General features: G+C 41.8%; 1 protein-coding gene across 1 annotated transcript in view; it reads left to right on the top strand.

Annotated features, from left to right (window-relative positions):
• The window catches only part of CORIN (corin, serine peptidase), a 300775-nt gene that overhangs the window by 82018 nt on the left and 204925 nt on the right, over positions 1-13832 (top strand). The gene's annotated exons all lie outside the window — the stretch shown is intronic.

Here is a 13832-nt window from a genome sequence, read left to right as displayed (position 1 = left end):
TCTAAATGCCCGAAATGTAATATGGAAGGTGCGGATTTGTCACATATGGTGTGGAGCTGCCCAAAACTGCTTTCCTTTTGGACAGGGGTATACAAGATGGTAGAAACGAAATTGGGTACTAAGATAAGCTTTGATATTAAAACAGCCATTCTAGGGATAGGACTTAAGATGCAGTGCAAGAACAGTGTTCTGATAAAGGCTTTCGGATTAGCTAGAATAATTATTTTTAGGAGATGGTTTGCTCCCCAGGGCCCATGTTGGGTTGAGTGGCAGAGGGAAGTTCAACAAATGAGAAGATTTGAAGCTATTTACTATCAGGGAAAAAAGATAGGTCAAAAAGTTAAAAACGAGTGGAAGAAATGGGATGAGGCATCCTAGCTGGTAGTGGGTGGGGGGATAGGGGTGTGGGTGGGATTATTTATATTGTGTAAAGATTTTGAAATGCATTATTGTAATTTTGTAATTTGAAAAAAAATAATAATAATAAAATTAAAAAAAAAAAGTGTTTGTCTCATGAGGGGTGTGTCCCTTCCATGTGGTGGGAGGTGATTGGTGTGTCTGCTCATGCTCCTTTGTCCATGAGTCATCTTTTGTACATGACTCATGGACAAGCTGATGCTTCTGCAGGACTGGTTAGTGCAACAGCAAATATGGTGACCCCATTGGTGGGATTTTCAGAAGCCATTTTCTATATTAAATATTCAAATATTTTTAAACAGTCCAATTATAAAAGGTATTTAATTTTCATGAGCAGCAGCATATAAAATGTTTTTTGGATCTCTCCATTTAAAGTTTTTGTCTCATTAAGATAACCTCTTTTTATATGTCCCAATAAAGCACATGGATAATAACCCCCCCCCCCCTTTATGAGATGGAGAACCATGTGTGAGAGCAGTTTCCATTCCTGTGGACCCGAGCTGCCCTTCTGTTTCATGGATGGCCATTTAGAACAATCCTGCTGGGATAACATAGTTATATAATTATTCTATTGAATGTAAAAGACAGGAATAACAACAACATGAATATTTCTCTAACCTCAGTGCCCCAAAATATGCCTGGCACTCCAAAACATGTCTTAAAAGTCAAAAGGACTGCAATTAATTATCATGTAGAGCAACAACCTAGGGAACACAAAAATATTCTTGACTACAGTAAAATTATAGTTGCAAAGTTGAAAGTCCCAGTTTTTTTTGCTTATATGGCACAGGATTGATACTTGTAGTTTCAACGAAAATTTACAGATTACGGCGGCAGGCTTATTCTTCTATGATATTCTGCATTGAACTGCCCACATACTCTGGATTTACCTCTGTTGTGATAGCTAGCCCTATACTGTATACCTAAGGATAGGTATCTTCAGAAACCTGACATGTTATTTAAATCAGTTTATTATAAACTTATTTTAAAGATATTTCTTTCAATTTTGTACATATGTGACCTAAAAGATATTGCAAGATTGCCATTTTACACTGGTTACAAAAACCGGACCTTTATGGGTTCATGGGCAATATTTCAAAGAGCTACAGCAGGTAACTAGATTTATCTGGAAGAATGGCAAATCAAGAGTAAAGGGAGTCATGTCAAGGATGTATCAGATGGTCCTGTCTTAAAGTAATCAAGGTAGGGCAGCTTTTTTTGCATTGTGGGAACAAGAGCTGGAGTTAGATCTTAAAGGGGTACTCTGTTGGAAAACAGTGTTTTTTTTTTTTGTTTGTTTTTTTAAATCAACTGGTGCCAGAAAGTTAAACAGATTTGTAAATTACTTCTATTTAAAAATCTTAATCCTTCCAATACTTATCAGCTGCTGTATGCTCCACAGGAAGTTTTTTCTTTTTGAATTCCTTTTCTGTGTGACCACAGTGCCCCCTGCTGATACCTCTATCCATGTCAGGAACTGTCCAGAGCAGGAGAACATCCCCATAGAAAATCTCTCCTGCTCTGAACAGTTCCTGACATGGACATCGGAGTACCCCTTTAATGCTCAGAAAATAAACTAAATTTGTATGTTTTCTTATGGGATGTCTTCTGCTGTGAGTATCAAAGAAAAACACTATAAAATACTCTCCAGTTGGTATAGGTGTCCTACAGGGATGCATTGTTAACACTACTCCCCAGCTCATTAGTTTTTAGCCATTATGCAGGCGGAGGAGGGGATAGCGGTGGCACATGGAAGATATGAAGTGTTCATGCGGACATGGAGCAGCTGTATAGATTTTATGGAGACTCAGGAGTTTCTTTACCTCCTATAGAGTAATAAAGGTTCTCCCCCTTTAGTTTTTTTTCTTACTTTTCTTCTGCTTCATTTTCTTTCTCTGTTAGGGGATGGGGGTTTAAAGGGGTACTCCACCCCTAGACATCTTATCCCCTATCCAAAGGGGACCTCCAGGATCTACCATGCAGTACCCACCTTTAGCGGCTTCCGGAACCACTTGAGGTCCTCAGACTGAGTCCATCTCGACCACGAGGACGGAGCATAGTGACGTCACGGCTCCGCCCCGTGTGATGTCACACTCCGCCCCCTCAATGCAAGTCTATTGGAGGGGCGGGACAGCTGTCACGCCCCCTCCCATAGGCTTGCATTGAGGGAGCGAAGCTTGACGTCACACGGGGGCGGAGCCGTGACGTCACAATGCTCCGTCCCCGTGATCGCCAGTAATCAGACCCGGAGCGAACACGCTATGGGGACTGATTCTAACGGGGTGTGGTGTGGAAGATCACGGGGGTCCCCAGTGGCGGGACCCCTGCGATCAGGCATCTTATAAGATGTCTTAGCGCCTGAGTACCCCTTTAAGAACTTGAGTGTTACTAGCAATGGGTAGGTGGTGGGGAGCGGCAGCTTTAGGTGAGGGATTTGCCATAGGGAAAGGGGCTCCTGTTGGGTGAAGGATGAAGGGTTTGGATTTTAGGCCCCAGGGCATGGCTTTGTGGAAGTAGGCATAAGTTGCAAGCCAGACTTACACATAAAAAGGGTTGAAAATAGATGGGCTGTGGCTTTGCGAGAGGTGAGGCTTTGTGGGAGGGGCATGGATTGTGGGAGGCGTGTGGCTTGCTAGCTGGACTGACACACTCACCTAGAGTAAGTAAGGTATCAGAAATTCCATAGACTTATATGGGACTTCTGATAAAATCCATCACCCTTACATAAGGGGGTGGGTTAGGGTTAATTTAACTATCCTATATTGTTAGTTGACATATAAGTGACATGTGTGCCAATTGAAAGATTTTTAGCCATTTGGAAGTGGTGTTGGAACATATATACACATTGAGTTTTATATATATATATATATATATATATATATATATATATATATATAATTAGACGTATAATTAGGGGAAACAGTAAAATCGCAAAATGAAGAGTTAACAGAGGGCACATGTAATACAAATAAGCTGCATATTCATACACATGCCACCTCATACTGAAAGAATCATCTTGCATAAGAATTTCAACAATAAGTGAATTATTATGAAAATGAAAAACGGTAATAAAAGAAAAACATTTGTTTGCAGCTGGGATGTGAAATGTCCTGTTAATGTGGTAATTAATAATTAATAAGACCATAATAACATGGAAATTTGAGGCAAAAAAATCCATCTGCTGTGAGATCACTTGACTCATAGTGTTGCCGGAATGTGACCTGATAATAAAGAACATTTCTTTTTATAACTTAATCTTTTAGGATTTTTGTTGCACAAGCTTCAGAAATAAAATTTTCCATTTGCTTTTATCTTTAATTGAAAGCTGTGGGAGCATCTTCTTAATTTTATGTATTTTTTATTTTTATGCCATCATGTGGATTTGTTAACTACTGATCAGTTTTGTGGTTCATGACAAGATTCCCTGTTTCATGTCATTAGCACATGGGGCTATGAGTTGTGCCCAATAGTATAATACCAATCTGAATAATAAATCACCTTACTATACTTAAATATTCTAGCATCCCCTTTTGTAATGGGACAGAACCAAAGTATGGGGTAAACCTGTGGCAAAGTGAGGAAGGGGCAGCAGTAACCATCCAGCAAGATAATGATGCAGCAGGTAAAGACAGTCTAGACACTGTTGTTGCTTAAAGGGGATCTCCACCATAAGGTAATTTAAAGAGTACCTATCATGATCGTACTCACCCTAATCCCCCCCCCATCTGTCCCTGACTCTCACTGATACTATCCCTGTGTTTCTTTTCATTTAAAACCCCCACTTTCTACCTGATTTATTGTCTTCTTGGCTGCTCATTCAATCGTCCTAGTGTGAGGGAGGAAGGGGGCGTGGCCCAGCATAGAGGCTGTGAACACAGCAGCCAGCAGCTCTGAATCTTCTCTCTGTTTACAACTGCATGTGCAGAGAGAAGAAAGATCGGAGCTCAGATAGTAAAATGAATGAGGGCATGCAGTAAGGCAGAGTCGGAAGTACGTTCTGCTGTGCTATGAGCACAGTGCTGGCTCCTGCCTGTCTGATTGACAGGCATGGAGCAGTGCTGAGCTTGTCTAGATTTAGGACTCCAGCATGAGTAAAAAAGGACTTGCGGCCAGGACTGGTAGGGAGACATTTTTTCAAAGTAGAAAATTAAATAGAAAGAAGCATATTTTTTAATAACATGCAATTGGAAAGTTAATCCGCAGACATTAATCTATAATATATCATTTTTTTTGGATGAAACGTACCCTTTAAGTATGTACCTGCCAGACAGTAATGGACATGCTTAGGAAGGATCCGTTCTTATCTTAGGGCTAAATGGCTTTGTTTTGAGATTACCATAAAGCTGAAGCTATCTTTTTGTGAAATGGCTATTTCCTGTTGGAATTTTTTTCCTTAAACTACAAATCCCAAGATTCTTTGTTTGTTATTGTGAGGTCACTTTTCTCCCTCCCACACATCCCACCCATTAAAACACACCTGTGATCCCTTCAATGTAATAGATCAGTGTTATCTGACCAGGGTGCCTCCAGCCATTGCAAAAACAGAATGATCTTCCTCACTCCACCCTTGAAGCAAATACAGACTCCCTCTGATCACCTGTGTGGCTGATGACACGGCCGTATTGGGGAGCGGAGTCTAAGGTGCCACTGATCTGCACCAGAGCCTGCCGCAAGGCAAGATGGATTTGCTGCAGCAGGCGACACCCAGGCCGCTACCCCGCATATGAGTCGACCACACAGGTAGCTGGGCAAGGCGAAGTACAGTAGGATGAGGCAGATGCATAGGTGGACTTAGCAGAAGGTCAAGGCAGGCGGCAAAGGTGCAGAGTCAAATAACGTAGCGGAAGGGTCAGAACATGGGCAAGGCAAACAGACTGTATGGAACGCTTAATTTCAGGCAAATGGCTCTGAAGATCCAGCAGGGAAGAGTGGGAGGTGCAGGGACTTATAGAATAGTGTCAGGTGTTTCACATAATTATGGGCGTATTGGCCCTTTAAATCTCAGAGCTCCGGCATGCGCACGCCCTAGGAGACGGGGACGCGCGCGCCGGAGCCGAGAGGCAGAGGAAGAAGCAGCAGAGGAGCGAGGTAAGTGACGGGCTGGGACCCGCATGCAGCCGAGTCCTGCGTCACGAACCCCAGCCCCTCTGGCAGCAGGGGAGAGGGGGACAGTGCGCTCACATTCAGGGGAAGTGTCCGGAGCACAAGGAGTAACAGTACCCCCCCTTTGGTCTCCCCCTCCTTTTTGCGGTTCAGAAATTTACTAAGTAGGTCACGATCCAGGATATTTTCTTCAGGCTCCCAAGATCACTCCTCCGGACTGAATCCTTCCCGATCCACAAGATAAAAGCATTTTCCTTGGAGTCCAAAATCTGTTTAACAACATAAACATCAGAGGTACCCGAGATGGGAGTAGGTGAAATGTCTTTTTTAGAGAAGCGGTTGTGGATGACAGGTTTCAGAAGGGAGATGGAAGGAATTCGGGATGTGGAGAGAGGATGGCAGATGGAGAGACTCGGCCACAGGATTTAAACGTTTCTTGATTTTATAGGGACCAAGGTAGCGAGGGCCCAGTTAATAACTGGGTACTCTGAAGCGGATATACTTGGCAGACAACCAGACTTCGTCACCAGGAGAGAACTCGGGAGGGGAACTTCTTTTCCTGTCCGCTTGAGACTTCATTCGACACACAGCTTGCAAAAGAGAAGAACGTGTCTTCTGCCAGATGGTGGAAAAGTTCTGTACTTGCTCATCAACCGCAGGAACTCCAGAAGAAGAGGATAAAGGAAGAGGAGGACGAGGATGAAGTCCATAAACTTCGAAGAAAGGCGAAGTTCCAGTAGATTTAGAATTCTTATGATTTTATGAGAACTCTGCCCAAGGAAGTAAATCGACCCAGTCATCTTGCCGAGCAGAAATTAAATGGTGAAGATAGTCTCCTAAGACCTAATTCACCCTCTCAACCTGTCCATTGGATTGAGGGTGGTAGTCCAGCTTGACTTGGAGACGTGAGCAGAGGGCCCGCCAGAACTAGAGACGAACTGGACTCCACGGTCAGATACAATATGTGAGGGTAAACCATGCAAATGGAAGATGGGGCAAAGGAACAGTTTAGCATGCTGTGCTGCAGATGGAAGTCCAGGCAACGGCACAAAATGAGCCATTTTAGAAAATCGGTCCACTACCACCCAAACGACAGTAGACGGAAGAGGAAGGTCAGTAATGAAGTCCATGGCAATATCGGTCCAGGGAAGCTCTGGAACAGGCAAAGGCTGTAGAAGACCTGCAGGTTTAGAATAAGGGGTCTTATCTCAGGCACAGACCGAAGAGGAACAGACAAAATCAATGACATCCTGTCTTATTCTTCTCTGCAGGATGGAAGGGGATGTAAAAGTCAAATCTAGAGAAGAACAGAGACCAACGGGCCTGCCGGGGGTTGACACTAAGGGCTGTCTGAAGGTAAAGCAAGTTCTTATTGTCAGAATATATTGTAACAGGCCAAGGGGAGAGAAGGTTTTAGAGAAAAAGCCACAGGTTACAATTCCCTTAGGAAGAATAGCTGAATAGCTTTTAAGTCTGTAGGTCTGGGCCAGTCCAGTACAGCTGACAACTTGTTAGGATCCATCTGAAGACCTTGACTAGTAACAATGTAACCCAGAAAAGGAAGACTGGACTTTTTGAAAACACACTTCTCAAGTTTAGCGTAAAGATGGTTGTCACGAAGACGTAAGACCTGGCGGATGTGGGAACAAAGAGTCTGAAGATTGGGCGAGTAGATGAGTATATATCGTCCAAATAGACCATGACACAGGAGTATAATAGGTCATGAAAGATATCATTAACGAACTCCTGGAAGACTGCTGGAGCATTACATAGTCTGAACGGCATCACCAGATACTCAAAATGTCCATCCCGAGTATTAAATGCAGTCTTCCATTCGTCACCTTCTCTTATGTGAATCAGGTTATAGGTACCTCGAAGGTCTAGTTTGGAGAAGATCCTCGCCTCACGGAGACAGTCCAACAACTCTGAGATCAAGGGAAGAGGGTAGTGGTTCTTGGTGATTGTATTCAGTTTGCGGTAGAAAATGCAGGATCTACAAAGAAGAATATGGCTCCAGCAGGGGAAAATTACTTCCTTATAAAGCCTTTTTGAAGATTTTCTTGAATATATTTAGACATGGCCTGAGTTTCGGGAACAGACAGAGGGTAAATTCTTCCCCGAGGAGGAATGGTCCTGGGCAATAAGTCTATAGGACAATCATAGGGACGATGAGGAGGCAATACTTCAGCTTGTTTCTCACTGAAGACGTTAACAAGGTCCTGAAGAAACTAAGGCAAACCGGGCAGAGGAGTAGAAGGAGGCACCTGCTTAAACGGACGAGTATGAATGCAGTGACTGTTGCAATAAGGAACCCAATGGAGAACTTCTCTCGATTTCCAATCCAGCTGCGGGGCATGGAGTGGCAACCAAGGAAGGCCAAGCAGGAGAGGAGAGGCACAGTGAGGAAGTACATAGAAGGACAAGTTCTCCTTATGCGAGACTCTGACCTGCATTGATATCGGTTCTGTGCGGTATAGCACGGTACAGTCCAGATTTTCTCTGTTAATCGTAGAGATGTACAAGTATTTCTCACAGAAAAGGATTGCAGTGACACATGTTTTGCTATACACATGTTTATTCCCTTTGTGTGTATTGGAACTAAACCAAAAAAGGGAGGAAAAAAACTAATTGGACAAAATATCACACAAAACTCCAAAAATGGGCTGGACAAAATTATTGGCACCCTTTCAAAATTGTGCAAAAATTAGATTATTTCAAGCATGGGGTGCTCTTCTAAACTCACCTGGGGCAAGTAGCAAGTGTGGGCAATATAAGAATAACACCTGAAAGTAGATAAAAAGCAGAGAAGTTCACTTAGTCTTTGTATTGTGTGTCTGTGTGCCACACTAAGCATGAACAGAAAGAGGAGAAGAGAACTGTCTGAGGACTTGAGAACCAAAATTGTGGAAAAATATCAACAATCTCAAGGTTACAAGTCCATCTCCAGAGATCTAGATTTGCCTTTGTCCACAATGCGCAACATTATCAAGAAGTTTGCAACCCATGGCACTGTAGCTAATCTCCCTGGGTGTGGACGAAAGAGAAAAAATAATCAAAGGTATCAACACAGGATAGTCCGGATGGTGGATAAGCAGCCTCAAATAAGTTCCAAAGATATTCAAGCTGTCCTTCAGGCTCAGGGAGCATTAGTGTCAGCGTTGACTATCCATTGACATTTAAATGACATGAAACGCTATGGCAGGCGACCCAGGAGGACCCCACTGCAGACACAGAGACATAAAAAAAGCAAGACTATATTTTGCCAAAATTAACTTGAGTAAGCCAAACTCCTTCTGGGTAAATGTCTTGTGGACAGATGAGACCAAGATAGAGCTTTTTGGTAAAGCACATCATTCTACTGTTTACTGAGAACGGAATGAGGCCTACAAAGAAAAGAACACAGTACCTACAGTGAAATATGGTGGAGGTTGAATGATGTTTTGGGGGTTTGCTGCCTCTGGCACTGGGTGCCTAGAATGTGTGCAAGGCATCATGAAATCTGAGGATTACCAATGTATTTTGAGTCGCACTGTACAGCTCAGTGTCAGAAAGTCGAGATCTTGGGTCTTACAGCAGGACAATAAGCCCAAACATACATCAAAAAGCCCCCAGAAATGGATGGCAACAAAGTGCTGGAGAGTTCTGAAGTGGCCAGCAATGAGTCCAGATCTAAATCCCATTGATCACCTGTGGAGAGATCTTAAAATTGCTGTTGTGAAAAGATGCCTTCCAATAAGAGAGACCTGGAGCAGTTTGCAAAGGAAGAGTGGTCCAACATTCCGGCTGAGAGGTGTAAGAAGCTTATTGATGGTTATAGGAAGCGACTAATTTCAGTTATTTTTTTCCAGAGGGTGCGTAACCAAATATTAAGTTAACGGTGCCAATAGTTTTGTCCAGCCCATTTTTGGAGTTTGGTGTGACATTATGTCCAATTTGCTTTTTTTCTCCCTTTTTCGGTTTAGTTCCAATACACACAAAGGAAATAAACATGTGTATAGCAAAACATGTGTTACTGCAATCCTTTTCTGTGAGAAATACTTTTTTTTCTTGAAAAATTTCAGGGGTGCCAACATTTACGGCCATGACTGTATATCATAATTTACTGCAGTATAGTCAATAATAACTTTAGGTGGAGCGTTATATATATTTTTTTATTAATATTTTTAATATTTAGCCACTAAATCCTTTCAAGCTACCTTTACACCACATAAATACTCAATGGGGGACATTTATCAAAACCTGTGAGAGGGAGAGTGGTGCAGTTGCCCATAGCAACCAATCAGATTGCTTCTTTCATTTTTAAAGAGGCCTGTGAAAAATGAAAGAAGCGAGCTGATTGGTTGCTAGGGGCAACTGCACCACTCTTCCTCTACACAGGCTTTGATAAATCTCCCTCAATGACTCTATGATCAGGGAATATATCAGCATACTGGAAGAACAGCATGCTGTCATATATTGCCGCCTACTTGTGCCATGTCCATTGGGTTCAATGGACTGAGCAGGTCTAGTTTTGAGTGTTGCCAAAAACATCTTGGGGGACATTTACTAATCAATGCCAGCTGTGTACATCCTCAAAAGTCACTGTTTCTGTGCCGAAATGGTCATTTTTGCATAAAAATAAGTGACTTATGAGTAGATAAGCTGCTCCTAGCATGGGGGAGGGAAGGCGGCAGAGTGGGAAGTGGAAGGGGGCATAGCTTTACATTTAGGGGGCTTGCAGGGGGCGTGTCTTCTTCACATGCAACTTTTGGGATGATTCGCAACATCAAAAGTCTCCAAAATCTACACCAGCGCAGAGCTGGTTTATATTATTGCGCTGGGCACAATGAAAGTCAAAAAGCTGCTGGATTTACTAAGACGCGTGCAAACTAAAAATGGTGGAGCTTTATTTATTTGCGGCGTATGAAAATGCCACACATTGTAAATCTCCCCCCATATTTTTGGGAAAGGTGCCAAATGTAGACTCTAGTAGTAGACTCTAGTAGACTATGTTTGGTCTATTTAAATCAATAGATATGACCTGAGTGCATTCAGTATACATTGGCATACTGTTCTGCTGGTTTGGTGATGTATCCCGTATCCCCTGAGCGTAACCTATTTATCTGATGTCAATGTAGCCTTAGAGAAGAAGCTGGTGGTATGCCCATTCTGTGTGTAAGATGTAACATTGTGGTTGGGGTTTATACATTTCTTATACAGTTGTTTCCCATATACAGTGACGTAACCCATGACAGTAGGTTTGTGAAAGAGATGCCACCATGTCGTATTTACAGTGACTCTGAAGACCTTATCTATTTATGACTGTCCAAATAAGCAGTTCCCAGATTCCACTCTCTTCCCAGAGAGAAGGCAATGGACGTCCATATAACTTTTATAGTCTCACACCATTCCATCTGTAATAGATGGTGTTTCCCGAATATAAATAGATCTGTCATGGGCTTCAAGTGCAGTGGATGGAGGTATCAGTTTCCAGCTATGTAAATAATTGTAAATGTGTCTTTAAATAGCCACGGCATTTGTCAACAAACCTTCATGTTTTCCAACTGTGAAACTTTTCTTAGTAAACACATAACAGAGCAAAATGAGAAAAAAAATGCTGAAAAAACTGCTAAAAAGACTTTGTGAACATAAAAATAGCTGAAAATGAAGCTGAAAATTAGGGCCAAATCTTAGGATCTTGGTAAATATACGAGGGGAGATTTACCAAAACCTGTGCAAAGGAAAAGTTTCCCATTTGCCCATAGCAACCAATCAGATTGCTTTTTTTTTCTTCATTTTGCAGAGGCCTAAAAATAAAAGAAACGAGTTTATTGATTGGTTGCTATAGGCAACTTGTCAACTTTTCCTCATAGGAAGTCCTCATAGGAACCTAGGAAAACATGTAGGGGAAATTCAGGTGCGAGTGTGTGCACTGTGTGCTAAGTGGGTGTTAGGCCCAGCAGTTCTTTGATAAGTGAAGGGACAGGCCAGGCCCAGAGCATGTGCATAGTCACTTTAAAGGGTATCTGTCTCTTTAACCACTTGGGGACCGAGACCATTTTGACCTTAAGGACCAGAGCATTTTTTGCAATTCTGACCGCTGTCACTGTAAGCATTAATAACTCTGGGATGCTTGAAATTATTATGATTCCGAGGTTGTTCTTTCCTGACATATTCTACTTTATGTTAGTGGTAAATTTCCGTTGTTGCATAATTTCTTGGTGAAAAATTCAAAAATGTCAGCAAAATTTTTTTAATTTAGCATTTTTATAAGTGAAGCTCTCTGCTTGTAAGAAAAATAAACATGCCAAATAAATTATATATTGATTCACATATACAATATGTCTTCTTTATGTTGACATCATAAAGTTGACATGTTTTAACTTTTTAACCCCTTAAGGACTCAGACAATTAAATTTTTACGTTGTCGTTTTTTTCCTCCTCGCCTTCCAAAAATCATAACTCTTTTATATTTTCATCCACAGACTAGTATGAGGGCTTGTTTTTTGCACGACCAGTTGTCCGTTGTAATGCCATCACTCACTTTACCATAAAATGTATGATGCAACCAAAAAAATACTATTTGTGTGGGGAAATAAAAAGAAAACCGCAATTTTGCTAATTTTGGAAGGTTTTGTTTTCACGACGTACAATTTAGGGTAAAAATGACGTGTTCTTAATTCTTTGGGGAAATACGATTAATATATATATATATATATATATATATATATACGATTAATATATATATTTTTTACACTTTTTGGGGGTGAAATAGGGAAAATGGGATAATTTAAGTTTTTTGGGGGGAGGGTGTTTTTCACATTTTTGTAACTTTAAAAAAAAAATTACTTTTATTTTTACACTTTAATAGTCCCCACAGGGACTGCTATTGTGTGACCCCATTTCGGAAACTACACCCCTCACGGAACGTAACAAGGGGTGCAGTGAGCATTTACACCCCACTGGCGTTCGACAGATCTTTGTAACAGTGGGCTTAACACTTAAGCACATGACCACTGCTCCTGATGCCACATCCCTCGGCATCAGGAGCAGTGGTCATGTGCTTAAGTGGTCGCTGTAATAAGTGACAGTTCTGATCTATAGCTCCGCTCTCTAGTTGGATGACTGTATCTTTATGTGTCTACACGACTGTAGTGGCATCCCTGGAGGATATGTTTTGAGTACACTATATATCCTTGAGGTCAGCTATAGAAAGACACAGACTCTGACTACTGTGATTATATTGAGACAATAATGAAGGTCTGAGGATACATCACTGCAGTCTGCAGCCCCAAAACCCGAACAGACCATTTGATTATCTCTTATATAAGCAGAGTCTAGTAATGTTTATCTATGTACTTGCTTTATTTGTTGCCTATATGTTTTATATGCTGCTAACATATAACTTTTTGCTCTAAAGCGACCACAACCATCTCTTTACCCCTGATGAACCGTATGTTACTGTAAATTACCCAGGTACAGGCAAACGCGTCGGGTTAGGATGTAATATTGGGGATTGTCCCTACAAATATCGCACCATGTGTATTGACTGTGAATTACTGTTTTTATGGGGATTTATATACTGTATTCTGTAATATGCTATTTGTAATAAAAGGAAGATATTTTTAGCTATTGGAGATTTTGATTTGTTAGTTCGAGCTAGCTATAATTTATCTATATATCAGTGATTTGTAATTTACAAATCTGTTTAACTTTCTGGCATCAGTTGATTAAAAAATAAAAATGTTCCCCGGAGTACCCCTTTAACTTTTTTTCACACTTTCTTTTTGCAATGTTATAGCCCCCTCTAGTAACTATAACACTGCACACACTGATCTTCTACACAGATAACTGCCATGCATTAACATAGCAATGATCAGTGTTATCGGCAGTTGATTGCTCAAGCCTGGATTTCAGGCTTGGAGCAATCAATCGCCGATTGGACAAGCCAGAGGCAGGTAACGGACCCTCCGCTTGTGTTCTAGCTTATCAGGACATCGCAATTTCACCGTTATGGTCCCGATCAGCCTGACTGAGCTGCCAGGAGTGTATTTTTGTTACTTTAGACGCTGCAATCAAATTTGAAGGCTGCGTCCGAAGAGTTAATAGCGCGTGGCACATCGATCGGTGCCCCATTCTATTAGCTCAGGGTCCCAGCTTTAATTAGCTGCTGGGACCGACCTGCTTTGACGCGGGGTCACAGTGTGACCCGGCATTAAAGCCTGGGACCGGGCGCAGGACATACAGGTACGTCCTGCGTCCTTAAGAGGTTAAAAAACCTTTGACATGGCAAAGTTTTTTTGTTTGTAGGGGCCCCAGTGCTAAGGCTCCCA

This window comes from Hyla sarda, chromosome 1 (genome assembly GCF_029499605.1).
Source record: "Hyla sarda isolate aHylSar1 chromosome 1, aHylSar1.hap1, whole genome shotgun sequence".
NCBI lineage: Eukaryota > Metazoa > Chordata > Amphibia > Anura > Hylidae > Hyla > Hyla sarda.
This window is presented reverse-complemented; position numbering and strand designations above follow the sequence as displayed.